Below are 20,336 nucleotides of genomic sequence, written 5' to 3'. Positions count from 1 at the left end.
TATATATATATATATATATATATATATATATATATATATATATATATATAAATATATCAATATGTGTTATGTATTTAATAAGTATTCATGATTTTGTAAATACAAAACACAAGCTTTAAAACCCATATATTTATATTGCCATACGTTTCTGAACCTGATTCTCTCATTTCATATTCAGCCACTTCTTTTATTAAAAAGAAATCCAGTTTTTAATGCTTAACTTTCTCGAATGTACATTTCTAGCATGATTTTCGGAAGACATCCACTCAAATGTCGCTCAGTGAAATTATAGTAGCCTATATATATCAAAAAATCTTGTCAGGTATATTTTGAACATTAATCATTTGATGTTTCACATTAAAAGACTCTTTTTATGGATCCCTATGTAGCCACAAAATAATAATTAACTATCATGTTCATGTTATTTCTTTGCTCTTTATTTCAGTTCACTCATTTGTCAGCAAGACATTTAAGCATTTATGGCTTAGTATGTCAAAATATAAGCTTGGAAAGCATGAATAGATATAGTCTATAACTCTAAATATTTGGTTCATTTGCATATTCATAAAGACTTGTCGCCACCTACTGACCAAAACAATTAAAGTCACTGACAAAATTTCCTCAGCTGTTATTACAGTATTTGCATTATTACAGTTCAAAATATCACTTGAACATAGCGTGAGTGAATTAGGTGAAATTAGGCAGAAAGTTTACTGTACTTTGCAAACTCATATCTGTTTAGTGTTTAGCACTTATTACAATAGCAACTTTGATATATTTATGTTTAGTTTAGCTACTTACACTCTGCACTTGTTAGCTGGAGAGTTGTTGCGCTGGAATGATGTTTTTGCAGATGGACCGCTTTAATTTAATTAGCCATCTCCGATTATTTCATAATTTGTTATACCGAGGTCCAACCCTTTGTATACAAATATACACTATTGGGACTATACAGTTTGAATATATTGATTAATTTTTGCATAAATAGCGTAATAGCATAAACATTCCGGTACTAAAAGGCCATAAAGCGTCTTTTGTATTTATACCCCAGGTAGCCAGCGGAATCGGGCTAGAAGCAGGTCCAAATGTGACGGGTGACTCGGGTGTTGTGTCAAGAAACACACCCTTGGCACTAAATGCATCCCCCTCCTTTAGCATTCTGAGTACATTTAAAAAAGTTAAAGGCCATTGATTAAAATGTACAATTATTATTTTGATGGATAAAGTAAGGACAAGAAGTGACATTAACCAACTTATTTAATCTCATCGGTATTGTATTTAAAGTTTATTTATTTATTTATTTATCATTTATCCATCCATTCATTCATTCATTCATTTATTTGTTTATGTTTTGTAAGGAAAGGGTTCCATTCATGAAACTCACCTCAGTCACTCTCATTAGTGTCGTGGGCTATGCCACAACACAGGCATCCGCTTGCCAGAAGTGAGCCAGCTCTGGCCCAGTTTCTATTTGCCAGATTTGGGCCAACTTCGGTTGTGTGAATCTGGCCTGATTTTGACTGGGAAATGGCAAATTTAGCCGATTATGGGCCATACATTCAGCCTAATTTTTGGGTGGGTTACTGCCAAATAGGTCTGGAATACGCTGGGTTGAGTACTGGGAGTGGTCAGATCATAATAAATATGTGCTTAATTTTCTTATAAAATTAGTAAGCTAAAAAAGAAGTATGTTCATGAAAATAATTGATATACTTTACTAGGTATAAAATCACATCTGTACATTTGATTTAATCAAAACACCACTTAATTTTACCCTGTCTTTGACCAATGTATTTAAACTATTAACAACAATAACAACTACAAAGAAGAATAATGAACAAAAAATAGTGTTAATCTAATACAACCACAATTACAAAAAAGTTGGGAGGTTTTTTAAAATGCAATAAAATTAGGAATATTTGATTTTATAATTATCTTTAACTTTTATTTGAGTGTGTTGCAGCCATAAAAATCTAAAAGTGTGTGACAAGTTTTTTCTCAATGCAAACAAATCTTTTTTTGCTTGTTAAATACAAGTTAAAGGTAATTAACAAATCAAAGATTTTTAATTTCATTGCATTTTATAAAAATGCTTTAGGGATTGTGGTAGAATGCACTCTTTGCATAACTTACAAATGTAATGGAAAACAGAGGTATGCTTCAAAAATTCTCCATAGAGGCTTTTATAATGACACATTTTTTCTGCATTATGCAGTGGATATCTGTCATTATGAAAGCCACCACAGAGAATGTTCAAGTTCAAGTCAAATTAATTATATTTCTTATGAGATGTAATTGCATACTTTAATAATTTCAGAATTCTTTATTAATGTACTCTAAAAGATTTAATGTTTACTAATTAAGACATTAATTCAAAAGTAATAAAAGTAATAACTTAATTCTTAAATGGAAAGTGTTAGATTGCTAGATGTTAGAAAAAGTATCAACTGCGAAAATTATCATTGCTATTTTATTGTCTTTTTACTTTCTACAAATAAAATCACAAATATCACAAGCAAGTAAACACACACACACTAATTTACTATCAAATTTCATTCCAGCACTTCTGAAAGACAACAATAAAACCTGAATGACTGTCACAATTTTGTCTATAGCTGCATGTCAATACGCTAACATTAAATTCTAATGTTCTCTGTTTTTATTAAAATCTATTGAATACAGTGAGTGGCCTGGTGATTGATGTCCAGCACTGTTAAGATATAATGTTCAAGAACAAATAGTGGTGACCTTAGAAAAGCTAATTATATCACAGTCCTGTCAGTGTCTGCCTCTGTTTTCCATCACGCCGGGAGCCTCTTAACCTCAGGGTTCTCCAGTGGGAATGTTTTTTTTTTTCCAACTGGTCGCTTGGGATGAGAAATGACTTCACTATCTAGTAATGCAGAAACAGAGAGGTTACAGATATCCAGGAATTTAATGTTAGATAATAAAACTATTAGCTAAGGAAAGAGAGAACAAGTCTGCAAGCTTGTCGTGTCATTGTGTTTTAACTAAAATAACAAGCTAACTAAATAAGCTAAAATAACAAATAATCATGCTAAAATGGCTTTATTGTTTTCCTGAAGGGACAGAGAGTAAAGATTCTTGAATGAACCTGTTGAAATGAACCTATTGGCTGCTTTAAATGTAAATTTAAACCAATAAAATATAAGTCAGATATGAAATTGAAGTTATTCAATGAGTTTATTATATGAGTTTAGAGATGTTGGAGTGAAATATAATAATGAAAAAGTGTAATTATTAAATTGCTTTTTTTCTATTTGTGATTTTATTTGTAGTAAGTAAAAGACAATAAAAAGAAAAGAAAATTAAACAATGATTATTCTCTTCGTTGATACTTTTTATAACATCTATTAATCTAACACTTTCCATTTAAGAATTAAAGAATTACTTATATCAAGCTTTTGTGTTAATTTCCTAAAAAGTAAACAATAAACTGCATTTGAAGTATACATTTATAAGAAATTCATCTAACATGTAACCCTAACCCTATAAATATATATATATATAATTATAATTATATATATATATATATATATATATATATATATATATATATATATATATATATATATATATATATATATATATATATATATATTAAGGGTGGAGCCGAACCCGAATACGGTATTCGGAAAGGCACGAATAGCGTGTTTTTACGAATACTTATTTCGAACAAATACTTGAAAAATTATTTGTATTCGGGAGCAAGAAAAACACTGTATCAAAAAGCAGCGTTTCCTCATGAGACCACAGTGCATGCCCGCGTGAGTGAGTGAGTGAGAGAGAGAGAGAGAGAGAGAGAGAGAGAGCGAGCGAGAGAGACGCTCAGTCGGAGGGCGGGGCGGAGGTGTCTGGCACAATCTTCTTCACAGATACAGACAGAGAAGGCTCGGCTGAGCGAAAAAAATACTTCACTGCATCACTATTTTTGTTAAACAGATTTTTGTACCTTAATTGGGTTCCAGATGCAGTTTATAAACTTGTAGCGGAGTTTGATCGGGATCGGGAAGTTTGCAATCGGGTGCTCTCTGTTTACGCAACGTTAGCTCTGTTAGCGCGGTTATTTAGACAATAGACTGTTGACAGATAAACATTAACGTTCGTTTATAAAGGTTAAAATGATGCTTGTGCTGTTGTGTCGAATAGTATGCACTTATGGGAGTTATATGGTACGTCTACATTACTGTCTTTTGCAGACAGCAAGATATATGCTATAGGCTAGTTAACCTTAGCATAGCTTCCTGTCACTTTTTATTAACTTGAAACTCCTCAAATACATTTGGGCACCCAGAAAAAGGGTGAAAAAGAGTACTGCTGTGCCATTTCTTGGTCCTCCACCAATCAAAAAAAACATGTTCTTTGTGGAAGAATTTTACAGTCAGTGGAGCTGCAGATAAAACAAACTGATACTGTATAATGTGTGCAAAAGTAAAATCGGCAGAGATATTAAACATCTGTCAGCATCTCCTATGCATAATCATTCATTTCTTTTCGGCTAAGTCCCTTTATCAATCTGGGGTTGCCACAGTGGAATGAACCACCAATTTATCCAGCATATGATTTACGCAGTGGCTGCCCTTCCAGCTGCTACCCAGCACTGGGAAACATCCATACACTTTCTTTCACACACATACAATAGGGACAATTTAGCTTACCCAATTCACCTGTATTGCATGTGTTTGGACTGTGGGGGAAACCGGAGCACCCGGAGGAAACCCACGCCAACATGGGGAGAACCTAGTCGAGGCTCGAACCAGCAACCTTCTTGCTGTGAGGCGACAGTGGTACTCACTGTGCCACCGCGCAACCTTCTATGTAATGTATTATCACATGCACTAAAAGGATCCTCTCCTGATACTGTCTGTGAAACCCCCACAAGCATCAATCTTCTCAATCAACACAGCTATGTTCTACTAAATCCTCCACATGCACCAAACCATCAACACAGCCACATTCTGCCCCAGCAAGTCAGTTTCAAACATAAAAAAAAAAAAAAACTTTGTGTCTGTTGTGTGTCAGGCAGATGACAATAGCAGGGCTGTATCTTTTAGTATTATATAGAATACTTTTGTTCTGCCAGATCTCCCAGGCAGGGTTTTATTTAGATTTATTTAGTTAATTTTAGTTTTTGGAATTCTGTCCATAGGAAAAAAGTTCTTTCAGAAGAAGAACAGTTTTTTGAAATATTATTTGTTTTTATTCTGTCTATTCAGTGTCCTTCAACAAGAACGGTGGTGGTGGGGTTCATAATATTCACAATGGTATTTTATTAGTTGTTGGTTTAACCATGGATGAGATAATGGCTTATATGTTATTTTCTTTTCAATGACATTTCTTGTCACATGTTCAAAAACAACAACCAATATTGCATATCTATAATTTATATAATGGGTATAATTAAACAATACTTTCACTATAATGTAAATTAGAAGTGTAATAGAAAAAATATATATTTTTGCGCCATTTTGAATTTTACTCGAATACAAATACAAATACAAATACAAATACTTTTCCCCCCTCAACAAATACAAATACAAATACTGGCTGCTCCGCACATCCCTAATATATATATATATATATATATATATATATATATATATATATATATATATATATATATATATATATATATATAGGCAAGGCAAGGCAAGGCAAGTTTATTTATATAGCACATTTCATACACAGTGGCAATTCAAAGTGCTTTACATAAACAGGAATAAAAAAGACAAGTTTAGTAAAATAAAATGCTGACAATAAAAATTAATAAAAACATAAAAACAAATTAAAATGAGTTAAAATAGGTTATAAAAGAATGAAAAAGAAAACGAAAAACATAATAGTGCGATCTGTCAGACGCAGCACAGTGCTCATTCAGTAAAGGCACAGCTAAACAGATGTGTTTTCAGTCTTGATTTGAATGTGCCTAATGTTGGAGCACATCTGATCATTTCTGGAAGCTGATTCCAGCGAGGGGCATAGTGGCTGAAGGCAGATTCACCCTGCTTTGATTGAGCTCTTGGAACTTCTAGTTTATATGATCCTAAAGATCTGAGTGATCTGTTAGGTTTGTATTCAGTGAGCATATCTGTAATGTATTGAGGTCCTTGGCCATTTAGTGATTTATAGACCAGTAATAATACTTTAAAATCTATTCTGAATGTAACTGGCAGCCAGTGTAGAGACCTGAGGACAGGTGTGATGTGCTCTGATTTCCTCCTTCTGGTTAGAATTCTGGCTGCAGCATTCTGGATGAGCTGCAAGTGTCTGACTGTCTTTTTGGGAAGGCCAGTGAGGAGTCCATTACAGTAATCCACCCTGCTGCTGATAAAAGCATGAACAAGTTTCTCTAAGTCTTCACTGGAAACAAAGCATCTGATTCTTGCAATATTTTTGAGATGATAGTATGCTGATTTACTGACTGCTTTGACATGACTGTTGAAACTCAGATCTGACTCCAGAGTCACACCAAGATTCTTGACCTTATTTTTTGTCGTTTGACCTTTAGAGCCAAGGTACGCATTCACCTTGAGAACCTCATCTCTGTTCCCAAACACAATGACTTCAGTTTTCTCTTTGTTTAACTGAAGAAAATTTTGGCACATCCAATTTTTAATTTCATCAATACATTGGCAGAGGGTGTCAATGGGGCTGTAGTCATTAGGCAGTAAGGCTAGGTAGATCTGAGTGTCATCAGCATAGCTGTGGTAGGAGATTTGGTTCTTTCTCATTATTTGGCTCAGAGGGAGCATGTAAAGGTTGAACAGGAGAGGTGCCAGAATCGAGCCTTGTGGGACTCCACATGTTATGGGTGTCCACCTCGACCTATTATCACCTAAACTGACATAGTAACCTCTCCCTTCAAGGTAAGATCTGAACCATTTGAGGACTGTCCCAGACAGCCCAACCCAGTTTTCCAGCCTATCCAGAAGTATGCTGTGATCGACAGTGTCAAATGCAGCACTGAGATCCAACAATACCAGGACTGTTATCTTACCTGAATCTGTGTTTAGGCGTATATCATTGATTATCTTTATAAGAGCGCTCTCTGTACTGTGATGTGCTCTGAACCCCGATTGAAAATTGTCTAAACACCCCCTGAAGTTTAAGAACTTGTTAACCTGGTTAAAAACAACTTTTTCAATGATTTTGCCAATGAAAGGGAGATTTGAGATTGGCCTGTAATTGCTCAATAGGGTGTTATCCAGGTTGCTCTTCTTCAAGAGGGGTTTAACAACTGCAGTTTTAAGTGAGTTTGGAAAAATCCCTGAGAGAAGTGAAGCATTTACCACTTTTAGAAGATCCATTTCTAAACAGGTAAACACCGTTTTGAAGAATGATGTGGGGAGCGTGTCAAGACTGCAGGTTGATGTTTTCATAACTTGCACAATTTCTTCTAAGATTTTACCGTTAATTGCCATGAAATCAGACATAATGTCTGACTTCTCAAGTTGTGGTTGAGCTTGTTTGATATCGACACAACTTGACTGATTGGATGAGCTGATTGCCTTTCTGATATTATTTATCTTATCAGTAAAGAAATTAGCAAATTCATTACATTTGCTTACAGAGAGTAGTTCACTGGGAATCCGACTGGGGGGGTTTGTGAGCCTCTCTACTGTTGCAAAGAGTGTGCGAGCATTATTTACATTGTTGTTTATAAGGTTTGAAAAGAAAGTCTGTCTAGCAGTTTTTAGTTCCACATTAAAAGCCTGAAGACTGTCTTTATAGATATTATAATGGACTACTAGTTTCGTCTTTCTCCACATACGCTCAGCTTTCCTGCATTGTCTTTTCTTCATTTGGACTGCTCTTGAGTTTCTCCAAGGGACTCTCTCTTTGCCAGTTCTCTTCCTAACTTTAACAGGAGTGATGTCATTTATTACATTTTCAATTTTAGAATTAAACAAATCAAGGAGAGAATCAACAGAGTCTGCAGATATACTTGGTGCCAGCGATATGGCCTTCATAAACTGCTCACTAGTGTTCTCATTTATGCATCTCTTTCTGACAGAGACAGATCTGTCTTTAATAGCTGGAGTGATCAATATATCAAAGAAAATACAGAAATGATCAGATAGTGCCACATCCTTAACAACAGTTGATGAAATGTGTAAACCCTTAGTTATAAGTAGATCAAGAGTGTGTCCACGATTGTGTGTGGGTCCTTGAACATGCTGAGTCAGATCAAAAGTGTTAAAAACAATCATCAGTTCTTTTACAGCATTGATTTCTGGATTATCAATGTGAATATTAAAATCCCCAGCAATACTAAAATAATCATATTCATATGTTACTATTGATAACAGCTCTGTAAAATCATCAATAAAAGCTGGAGAATATTTTGGAGGTCTGTAGATAATGATCAGTAAGATGCGTGGAGACCCTTTTAGTGCTATACTCAGATATTCAAAAGACAAATAGTCACCAAATGACACTTGTTTACATTCATAGACATCTTTAAACAGGGCAGCGATGCCTCCACCTCTCCTATTAGCTCTGCAAACACTCAAAAAGTCAAAGTTTAAAGGAGCTGCTTCATTCAGAACTGCTGCGCTACAGCTGTCATCTAGCCAAGTTTCATTTAAAAGCATAAAATCAAGGCAATTTGTGTTGATAAAATCATTGACTAAAAGTGACTTATTATTCAGTGATCTGATGTTTAGAAGTGCTAACTTAACAGTTTTAGTCGTTTTCACTACAGAAGTCTCAGATATACATTTAATAGACACCAGATTTGAATGATTTGCTATACGGTCTGAAAGAGTCTTTGGTTTTCTGTCACGTAATAAGACACATATCTGCGTAGAGAAAGCTACAGACACACTGGGTTCCTGCTATATATATATATATATATATATATATATATATATATATATATATATATATATATATATATATATATATATATATATATATATATACATACAACAGTTCTGTCTGGTTCTCAAATCTGATTGGCTGATAGCCGTGATATATTTAAGTAATATCAGCACCCGTACAGCCTCTTTACCCTTTGTGTATCACTCCACCCACATACAGCAACAAGCAGAGACACTACAGATCTAAAGTTTAAAAGATGCTTGCTCAACTGTTTAACTGTCAGCTTATGATTTAAATCCAACGTGGAAGAAAGTAGTACCTCATACAAAAGGGTTTTTGAGACTCTACATGTTTGATTTTGTTTTTATATACACAATTATGCCATCAAACGGTTGTATAAACACAATATCACACTCGTAGCAGTGCGATATGGCTGTATATCGGCACTGGTTGGGGCATTAAGGCACTCTGCCTGCGGCCTAGGCAGCCTAGGCTGGTTGGCTGGTTGCTGGTTAACCAGTCTGGTTTTAGAGGGGTTTTGGCCATTTTCAGGCTGGTTTCCAGCCATTTCCAGCCTGGTCTTAGCTGGTGAGGCTGGGAGATAACCAGCTAAAACCAGCTTGACCAGCCTAGCCAGGCTAGGAGCCCAGCCAAAACCAGCTATGTCCAGTAAAGGGTTAGGTTTAGGGGTTTAGAAATTCAGCATATGTTTTATGCAGCGGATGCCCTTCCAGCTGCAACCCATCACTGGGAAAAACCCATAGACTTTCATTCACACACATACACTACGGACATTTATACAGAAATTTTAATTTAATTATTTAGTTAATTCAATTCACCTATAGCGCATGTCTTTGGACTTGTGGTGGAAACTGGAGCACCCAGAGGAAATTCACACAAACACAGGGAGTACACTTCACACAGAAATGCCAACTGACCTAGCTGAGACTTAAACCAGGCAGCGACCGTCTTGCTGTGAGGTGATTGTGCTACCCACTGTGCCACTGTGATGCCCTAGGATCATTATCATGCTGAAAAATCAAACTACTACAAACTAGGTGGTTCCTAGTAGGAATTACATGATAAATTAAAACCTGTCTGTACTTTTCAGCATTCACAATCCCATCAATTCAGGCAATGTTGACAACAGCTCTGGCAGAAATGCAGATCAAACCAATTCTTCATTCTTCCTTTTTCTAATCCTGTCTTTCATACTGTATGCCTTAAACAATTAGACCTAAAATATCCAACTAATACCTTGTACTGTACCAGTCTAATACATAGTACTGTATATATATATATATATATATATATATATATATATATATATATATATATATATATATATATATATATATATATGTAGACACACATAGTATATACACTTAATAATAATACTGTAACTGCTGATAATAATGAGTTTGTATTAAGTAATAAAAACTAAATTGTAATTAAGAAACATTAATAAAAATATGAGAACAAATCTACAAAACAAGAAAATTACTGTAGGACCTATTAAAAGAAAATTAATAGGACAAAATGAAATATATATATATATATATATATATATATATATATATATATATATATATATATATGAAATTAAAACACCTTGTGTATTTGTACATGCTTTCTCATTATAAGAAAAAGACAATGGAACAGACAGATCACATACCATTGCACAATGTGCTAAGCGTCTCCACACATCCAGCCCCTGTTGACTGGTCAGTGATAATCTAGTCAGTTATCAGACTCACAGTGGATCAGCTGTGGACAGATTAAACACAGAGGTTATCCAGACAGACTCTCATGCCTCTATCATTAGATCATCCCCACACTCCAGCGAATTCAGAATCGAAACACAAACACGATAGCAGCATGCCGAAGCCCTGATCATCATGGACCTATATTTGCATATTCATTAACATACATCTACATACAGCTCACTGTAAATGCAAAACCACAGAAATGCAGATGCTCAAATAATGCATCTGGAAAATTAGAAAACCAGAGACACTGCTCTGAAAAATGAAACATGCTGAAATATTGAATCACCATCGGTTATGCAAGATTACGGCTCCATTAACATCAAGGTTTCTAAACACGCTTAGAAATACACAGCTTCTAAAATCCTCCCAAGTGACATTATTAATAATTTTCAGCACATCTGCTGCAGGATCCAGCATTCGTGACATGGTACTAAAACAAAATATGGCTCTGTTTCTGCTATGAAATAATTAGCATCACAGGTTTCAGGATTAAAACATTAAAAAATTCAGTTTTTATATAGTCACTGAGTTTTACTGGCACAAAATGTATGTGAACATCTGGTCTCAGTCAGTGTCCATAAATAGATAAATATATTTCAGGACACAGAATGCATTACTTAGACTCATGTAGCCAGAATCATGAAAGTTCAAAATCACACAAGTTACTTACAGTGTGGATCTTCACAGATTGTGTTGACTTAATATTTAGTAGCATTTACACTTTTTTTTTTTTTTACCATGCATGAATGAATGGTTGATTAGGTGGATGAGTGGATAGAAGGAATGATACGTGGATGGATGGATGGATGTATGGATGATTAGGTGGATGAGTGGATGGAGGGAATGATACATGGAAGGATGAATTAATGATTGGATGGATGAGTGGATGATGGGATAGAAGGAATGATACATGGATGGATGGATGGATGGATGATTGGATGGATGGGGGGATAGAAGAAATGATACATGGATGGATGGATGATTAGGTGGATGAGTGGATGGAAGGAATGATACAGGGATGGATGAATGGATGATTGGATGAATGATTGGAAGGATGATTAGGTGGATGAGTGGATAAAATGAATGACATGGATTGATGGATGGATGGATGGATGGATGGATGGATGAAGGGATAGAAGGAATGATGCATGGATGGGTGTATGGATGGATGATTAGGTGGATGAGTGGATAGAAGGAATGATACGTGGATGGATGGATAGATGGATGGATGTATGGATGATTAGGTGGATGAGTGGATGGAGGGAATGATACATGGAAGGATGAATTAATGATTGGATGGATGAGTGGATGATGGGATAGAAGGAATGACACATGGTTGGATGATTAGATGGATGATTGGATAGAAGGAATGATATGTGAATGGATGATGGATGATTGGTTGCATGATAAGGTAGATGAGTGGATAGAAGAAATTATACGTGGATGGATGGATGGATGGATGGATACTGTATTCATCCTAAAACATAATTCATAATTCCAGCAATATTCAGAAATTAATATAAATTAAAACAAAAGCTAAATAAATACAAACATAAATACACCCATGCTCAAAAAATTTACATATATACACACCTGAGTACATATACCACTATAAACATGCACATACAGTGATACACATCAATCACATACATACTGTACATTTCATGGACATTATTTAAGAGTAAAGTAATTCATTCCTTTATAAAAATAATGCACACAATTCATTTGCGTTTGGTCAACATGAAGGAATTAAAACAATTAAGTTGTCCCAAAAACTTCAAGCATTGTGCTGTTTCAGCTCATTTTAAATAAGCAGTTTGAGCAACAAACCTCATTTTTTGTTTCCTCTATACTTAAGGAACTTATACCTCTATACCTAAAAATCTATTACATGAAAATAAAAACCACAAAAATGACACACTGTGCACCTTTAACAGCTTCTTTTGAATTTTATTTAGATTTAATTGTATTTAGGACATGGTTGTGAAGAATTAGAAATCATTCATTCATTCGTTTTCTTTTTGGCTCCCCTTCATCAATCTGTGGCCGCCACAGCGGAATGAACCACAACCTTCTTGCTGTGAGGCTACAGCACTACCTACTGTGCCACCGCATCGCCAGAATTAGAAATCACTTCAGTTAAATAAAAATATATTTCCAGGTGCAACTAGAAATGCTAAATCTCTGACAGGGCTACCAGGTCAGTTGTGATGTTTTTGCTTTAAGGGCCTACTCACACTATGCCATCCGTACCGTGCCCAGGCCCGTTTCCCGGATCGTTTGAGAAGTGTGAGTGCGCTGAATCGGGCTCAAGCACGGTTCACTTGGCCGGCCCTGGCCCGGTTGGAAGAGGTGTGCCTGAGCGCGGTACACTTGGGCTTTGGCGCGGTACGCTTGTGTGTGAGCGCGAAACGCGCCAAAGCCCGAAACCGAAAGCGAGACGTGACTTTTAAGGGACTGTTTGATATGGATTTATTAATCATTCTTACTGTTCAGTGATCGCAAACTGCCGTAGTTTATTAAAGACGCAAACTCCTCACAGCACGCCAGCTGCGCACCTTCAGCAGATCTCCTCATTCCTGCAGCACGAGAGCTTTTATTGTTTATGAGCGCCAAAAGTGGCGGATCTGTTCGGTAAAATATCTGACTGTGTGTCCCCGCATCCCTAAGGACTGTTTGGCGAAATATTTGACTGCATGTCACTGCCCAACAAACACAGTTACGTTGTAGCGATGTCTGCACAACGTTGTATTTTTTCAAAGGCAACGTTGCCGCTTACGTGCTCGCTACATTGTCACAACGTAGAAATGTAAGACGTGAGAAGGCTGTAGCAACGTTGTCGTGCGACATTCAGCAACCGCGAGGCGGCGTTCTTACTACTTGTATTAATATTTTTTGTGGCAGTTTATCAATACTGCCTAGAATACAGGATAAGCAGCAATTCTTTTCCAGTATTGCTTAATATGAAATATTGTTCATTTATTTTTCCTATTTAATTTAACAATTGCATGTGTAAACTTTAAAGTGTTTAAAATAACACACAAATGAATATAATCAAACTTTTTATTATATATTTCACAACATTTAATACATACAGTACACATCTAATTATAAGCAAACAGTATATGTTTAGAGTATATGTTTAGATTATATATATATATATATATATATATATATATATATATATATATATATATATATATATATATATAAATTAAACTAAAGGGTAAACAAACAAGAAAAGCAAACAAGAAATCATTAAAATGTAAATATACATATAAATAAATATATAAATTAAAATTCAGACACTGGGCAGTGAAGCTCTGGACTGGAGAATACAGCAGACCGGGGAGCGCAGCTGAAGACCAGTCGTAGTTGTTGGTATGGAGAAAGCAGTCAGAGGAAGAAACAAATCCAACAGATAATCCAGCTTCAGAGATCCACAGCAGACACAAGTCAAAATAGGCAGTGAACAAGAGAGGACAGATGGAAACAACTATGACTAGCAAGTTATTGAAGTTTCAGACATTTATTGTAATTTCATTACATATAAAATCTCCAGTGAGTAATTATGTAGCCTACTTTATTTTATTGCTTTAATATATCATATACCAAAATTACATACAATTAAATGAATTTAGAGATACAGGGAAAACAGGTTTGAGTTAACAGAAGTCAGAGTTAGTCTCCCAATACTTACTTAAATTATGAGAAGAGAAAGAAGAGGTCCTATAGTTGTGGCGTTGCTCGCTGTAAATGGAATGTTAAAATTAGTGTCATTTCAATAACAGCTGTACAAAATAATAAAGTAATTTTTCATAAGCATGATCTATTTTCCACATTATGAACATGCTGTTTTAGGTAACGATACTACATTTATTATGATAGTAAATAGAGTAGTATACTTCTTACCTCATTCAATTATTCTTTCCATAGATCAGGAATTACAGCAACACTGATCTGAGGTGAATTCAACAGCTGAAAAAATTCTGAAAGACAAGTTACATAAGTAATTTGAAAACAACAGTGAGTGGTTAAACAATAGAGTTTTATGCAACTTACACATACTTAAAATCCAGAAATTATCAATAGAAGATTACCTCCATGTGAAAATAGCCTGTTGAGCAAAGAAAAGAGTGGGTTTTAAATAAAACATCAAAAGATAAATCAAAATAGAAATTTAGACTAGCAGACCTTTTTATTAATATCTATATTAATCAGGCATATGAACATCAACTTATATACTTTAACTTATAGGGATAGCTCACCCAAAACTGACAATTCTGCCATTTAGCCTCATCCTTTATTTGATCCAAACTTATTTAGCTTTTTTTCTGCTAAACAATAAAAAAGATGTATTAAATAAAGCTGGAAAACTGTAACTATTTAATTCCATAGTGTTTTCCTACTATGAAAGCAAATGCTTACAGTCTTTAGTGTTCAATAGAATAAAGAAACTTAAAGGTTTGGAATCACTTAGGCTATTATTTACAGGGCAAATAATTCGTGAGTACATATCATTTTTGAGTGAACTGTTCCTTTAACGGGACGCAAACTGCACAGAGATGTTTTGTATTTAAAAGTTATTTTGTGTGTTTTGTAAAAAGTGGATCGGCTCGTGTGATAAAGTATCAGACTGATCACTATGGATATGGAAAAAACTGAACTTCAAAAACATTATTTTCCATTTGACTAAAGACTAAGCGTAGGTAAATAATCAGGAAATGTTTTATCGAAAGATTTAACATAATGATTTTAATGTTGTTGCCGTCCGTGAACGGAATGCTGAAATGTTACTCGCTCGTAATAACTTCATTACGGCTTTTGTGTGTGTGTAATGTTGGAACAGATTGTTGTCGAAATCGTAGGTTTGTTTGAATATTCACGATTTACGTATCTTATTTAGCAAGAAGAAATAAAACAATACTCACGTCTCCTCGGTCGTTGATGAATGAGACGACGGCTTGTTGAAATTTAAACTGATTCAGCTGTGACCAGTAAATGTTGTACAGTGGTTGTCCACGCCACCCAAGCACAACCTAAAGTATGCGGCCCTCGTGATGTTTAAATGGCAACCTTATGTCATCGTTGTGACAACGTTTAGCAACAACGTAGAATCCTCAACCTTTTTGCAAGGTTGGTACAACGTTGTAGGAAGGTCGCTACGTTGAGGCAACGTTGTGTGTTTGTTGGGTGCATATCAAACGACTGAAAGGATATAACTAGAGAAATCTCCACTGTGCTGCTAAATGAGAGCGTATGGCAAGCCGTTTTAACATTTAAACCTTGTTCTGGCTATCCATAAATATATTTAGAGATATAATTATATATTTTGACAAGTCATTATTATAATTCGACTTGTCAGAATGACAATTAGAGATATCTGCAATTACAATTGTACTAGTACGAAATCAGATTGGAGATATCTGCAAATATATTATGACTAGTCATATTCCTCCATTGACTTCCATTGAAAAATATTTGCAGATATCTCTGAGTTTTGACTCGTCAAAAATCCAATTCAAGATATCTACAACTGTAATTCGACAATTAGTAAATTAATTAGAGATATCTTCAAATATATTTGTAAATATCTCTAAATATTACGAATTAAAGACATCTGTATGACTAGTAAAAACTCAGTTAGAGATATCTCTAATTACAATTGTGACGAGTCAAAACTCATTTAGAGATATCTGCAAATATTTTTGAATAATTGTTATTCTGACTAGTCGAATTATAATTATGACTAGTCAAAATATAATTAGAGATATCTCTAAATATATTCATGGAGTCAGAACAAAGATTTAAATGCTAAAAAGGCTTGCCATAGAGAGCGCTTCTGAACAGCGCAGCAGCGATGACGTAAGCGTGCCGTGGCCCGGTATGGTGTGAGCGCGGGCCGTCGGGGGAGACGGGAGGGGGGACAAGCGTGCTTTGGCCCGGTTCGAGGCAACTGTACCTAGTGTGAGTACGGCCTAAGACTGTGATCTCACACATGGATGTGTAATTGCTCCATTGAGTGAACTCAATCCTCTCAGCAGTGATCAGGTCCTCACAATCTGTCAGGTATTCATGGTAATCAGACTCTCACAGTCACTACAGGGCCCTCATGGTCTTGTGCCCTCGCACTTCTTAAGATTCAGCTGTTGTAAAATAAGGTCATGAAAAAAAAAAAAAACAGATCACAGCTCATCAACTATTTATGCCATAGCTATTCAACCAAAACTTTTCTGGGTTGTTGACAGAGCAGCTCCCTGATGGAATTTGTAAAAGAAAAAGAAAACACACAGACAGACACACACACACACACACACACACACACACACACACACACACACACACACACACACACACACACACACACACACACRCACACACACACACACACACACACACACACACACACACACACACACACATAGATAGATAGATATGATGAAACATTGAGAGAGTACAAAACACACCAGACTGAAACAGAAATGTAGTCCTAGAGGTCTCTTTCATTTAGTGTTTAGTTTTAGTTATAATACCTAAAATAAGAGAAAAAAACTGAAAAGTAAACAAAACAAAAATATTGAATTAAAACATAAAAAACATTAAAACATAAAAATACAAGAGACAAAATGAACAAACAAAAACAAAACACATTCTGAATGTTCAAAAACACATACACGCAGACAAAACAGAACAATCAAAAACAAGCAAAACGTGCAAAAACAAAACACACAAACCAACAAACAACAACAAAAAAACATTCCAAATATACAAAAACATAAAAAAACAAATATGCAAAAAAATAAATTAATAAATAAAAAAAAGGAATTTTTTTTTTTACTATAAGTTATAAGGATAGTAAAAGATCAACAAAGTATACCAAATTCAAAACAAAAGACAAACTTAATAAGACAAAAAGTAAACCATTTACATTCATCCATTTATCAATAATTTTCCTTTGGCTTAGTCCCTTATTCATCAGCGTTCATCACAGCAGAATGAACCGCCAACTTATCCAGCATATGTTTTACACAGCGGATGCCCTTCCAGCTGCAACCCAGTGCTGGGAAACATCCCTACTCTCTCATTCATACGCATACACTAAAGTCAATTTAGTTAATTCAATTCACCTATATTGCACCTCTTTGGACTTGGGGGAAACACGAGCGCCTGGAAATAACCCACGTGAACATGGGGAGAACATGCAAACTTCACACAGAAATGTATGCCTAGAGGTCTCCTTCAATTAGAGATGGTTTAATTTAATCTTGATTTAGTTTTAGTTATAATAAGGTGATTAATTCTAAATAAAAAAGAGAGAGAAAAGTGAACAGAACTGAAAAAGTAAACAAAACAAAAACAAGCAAACAAAAAAAAAACATTTAATTAAAACATGAAAAGAACATTAGACATAAACATACAAAAACACATAGTCAAAACAGAACAAGCAAACTGATTAAAAACAATCAAAACATTCAAACAACGACAAAAGAAGAAACACAATAAAATAAAACAAAACATTCTGAAGGTCCAAAAAACACTACGAACAAACAAAAAAACATTCAAAAAAACATAAAAATTACTGCATATTATAAGGACAAAAAAAAGATCAACAAATAAGTATACCAATTTCAAAACTGAAGAAAAAAATTGAGCTTGTTTAATTTAAACTTGATTTAGTTTTAGTCATGATAATATGAGATTTGTTTGAAAAAAAAAAGAGAAAACCTGGGGTCCGTTCTCCGTACCTTGCTTAAATGATCTAAGATAATTTGGCAGATCCTGGATCTTTTAATCTTGATAACTGATCTCTAGCTAAATCGGTCCTTCAAAAAGTTCGTAAATCAGATTCAAATGTCTGGATGAACTGATCTGAGATCGCTAACTGTTGTGAAGGACAGATCTATCGATCTTCAAAAACATGATAAGCAATGCAACGATTGGCACAGCTGCGTAATGGCATCATCTGATTAATATTCAATTATCCATGTGAGCTAAATTACATAAAAATCATAGTAAATGGCTTGTTAAATGTGGCACGCAATAACTACACTTTGTTGTGGACTGCATGCTTGGCCCTTTCATGTGTCAAGATCAATTTATTTTGTTTTACAGTTAAAGCGGATTTTCCTTATTATAGTAGCCATAGTAGTATTATTGTAGCCGTTTTTTTTAAATCGGTTTAAAGAATAACTGAATGTTTACAAAAGCATTTTGATATTGGTAAAGGCGTCTGCAACTTTTGTGAAGCATCAAATCACATATTAACTGTCAAAACATGTTTATGACTGCATAAATGTATCTTTGTTTTTAAAAATTCACATAGTTTGCATGTCTACTAAAGCGATCTAAAAAGTTCATATAAATAAGTTTTCTCTTTGCACCACCAGGTGGCAGTCTTTGTACTTTCATTTCGGAGAGCAGATTGTGTAATTTTTATTAATATATATAACTTTATTTATTTTATTAATAATTATACCTTAGTAACAATATATATATATATTTATAGTTAAAAAACATTTACTATTTTCCCAATGGTATATACCTACTACTGTAAGAAAATATCAAAATTTGGTACATACTTTCTGTATTATCTTTGCTTGAACTGACCCGATCTAATCCTGTTTATATGAATTGAACCTGCTCCCATCCAGGTTTGAGCTACTGTTGTGTTGCTATGACAACAACTCTCGGATCAGTTTTGAAGATTTAAATGATCCTGGATCGTGTCAAATCGTCAATAACCAAATCCAGCTAACTGAGTAATCCACGTACGAAGAATGGACCCCCGGAGCGAATGTAAACGTAAAAAAAAAAAAAAAAAACTAACAAACAATAAACAAACAAACAAAACAATAACATAAAAAAACATTAAACACAATAATACAAGGAAAAAATGAAACAACAAACAAAAAACAGACAAACATCCAAACATCCAAACACCACACACACACACACACACACACACACACACACACACACACACACACACACACACACACACACACACACACATTTACATTTACATTTACATTTAGTCACTTAGCAGACGCTTTTATCCAAAGCGACTTACAAATGAGGACAAGGAAGCAATTTACACAACCAAGAGCAACAATGAATAAGTGCTATAGACAAGTTTCAGATCTGTAAAGTCTAAGAAGGGAAGTATTAGTAGTATTAGTTTTTTTTTTTTTTTTTTTTTTTTTGGTACAGTTAGTGTGATATTCTGAGAGGCAATTGCAGATTAGGAAGTGTAGTGGAGACTAAATAGTTGAGTTTTTAGTCGTTTCTTGAAAGTAGCGAGTGACTCTGCTGTTCTGATGCAGTTAGGGAGTTCATTCCACCAACTGGGCAGATTGAGCGTGAGCGTTCGCGAAAGTGATTTCTTCCCTCTTTGGGATGGAACCACGAGGCGACGTTCATTAACAGAACGCAAGTTTCTGGAGGGCACATAGATCTGCAGAAGTGAGAGCAGATAAGGAGCAAGGCCAGAAGTCACTTTGTAGGCAAACATCAGAGCTTTGAATTTGATGCGAGCAGCAACTGGCAGCCAGTGCCAACGGACTAGCAGCGGAGTGACATGTGCTCGTTTAGGTTCATTGAAGACAACCCGTGCTGCTGCATTCTGGAGCAGTTGAAGAGGCTTGATAGAGTTAGTAGAGCTAGTAGAGAGTTGCAGTAATCCAGTTTGGAGAGAACAAGAGCTTGAACAAGGAGTTGAGCTGC

At 35.0% G+C, this 20,336-nt stretch overlaps 2 long non-coding RNA genes across 10 annotated transcripts in view; both read right to left on the bottom strand.

Annotated features, from left to right (window-relative positions):
* Positions 1 to 20,336, bottom strand: part of LOC110438169 (uncharacterized) — a 225,455-nt gene that overhangs the window by 4,333 nt on the left and 200,786 nt on the right. For both annotated transcript variants that reach the window (XR_012396383.1, XR_012396384.1), the window contains exon 3: positions 10,520 to 10,611. This is a non-coding gene — a long non-coding RNA (uncharacterized lncRNA). The remainder of the gene's footprint in view (positions 1 to 10,519; positions 10,612 to 20,336) is intronic.
* LOC103911838 (uncharacterized) lies at positions 13,839 to 15,823 on the bottom strand. Of its 8 annotated transcripts, none has more exons than XR_012396269.1 (6): positions 15,545 to 15,823; positions 14,882 to 14,950; positions 14,676 to 14,730; positions 14,526 to 14,602; positions 14,314 to 14,363; positions 13,839 to 14,043 (listed from the first exon to the last, which is right to left on the bottom strand). It is a non-coding gene; the product is annotated as an uncharacterized lncRNA (long non-coding RNA). The 8 variants fall into 8 exon arrangements; XR_012396270.1 differs by having other exon boundaries at positions 14,682 to 14,730; XR_012396271.1 differs by having other exon boundaries at positions 14,714 to 14,730.

The sequence above is a fragment of the Danio rerio genome, chromosome 20 (assembly GCF_049306965.1).
Source record: "Danio rerio strain Tuebingen ecotype United States chromosome 20, GRCz12tu, whole genome shotgun sequence".
In the NCBI taxonomy this organism is placed as follows: Eukaryota; Metazoa; Chordata; class Actinopteri; order Cypriniformes; family Danionidae; genus Danio; species Danio rerio.
The sequence above is the reverse complement of the archived record's forward strand: the minus strand, read 5'-3'. Positions and strand labels throughout refer to the sequence as shown.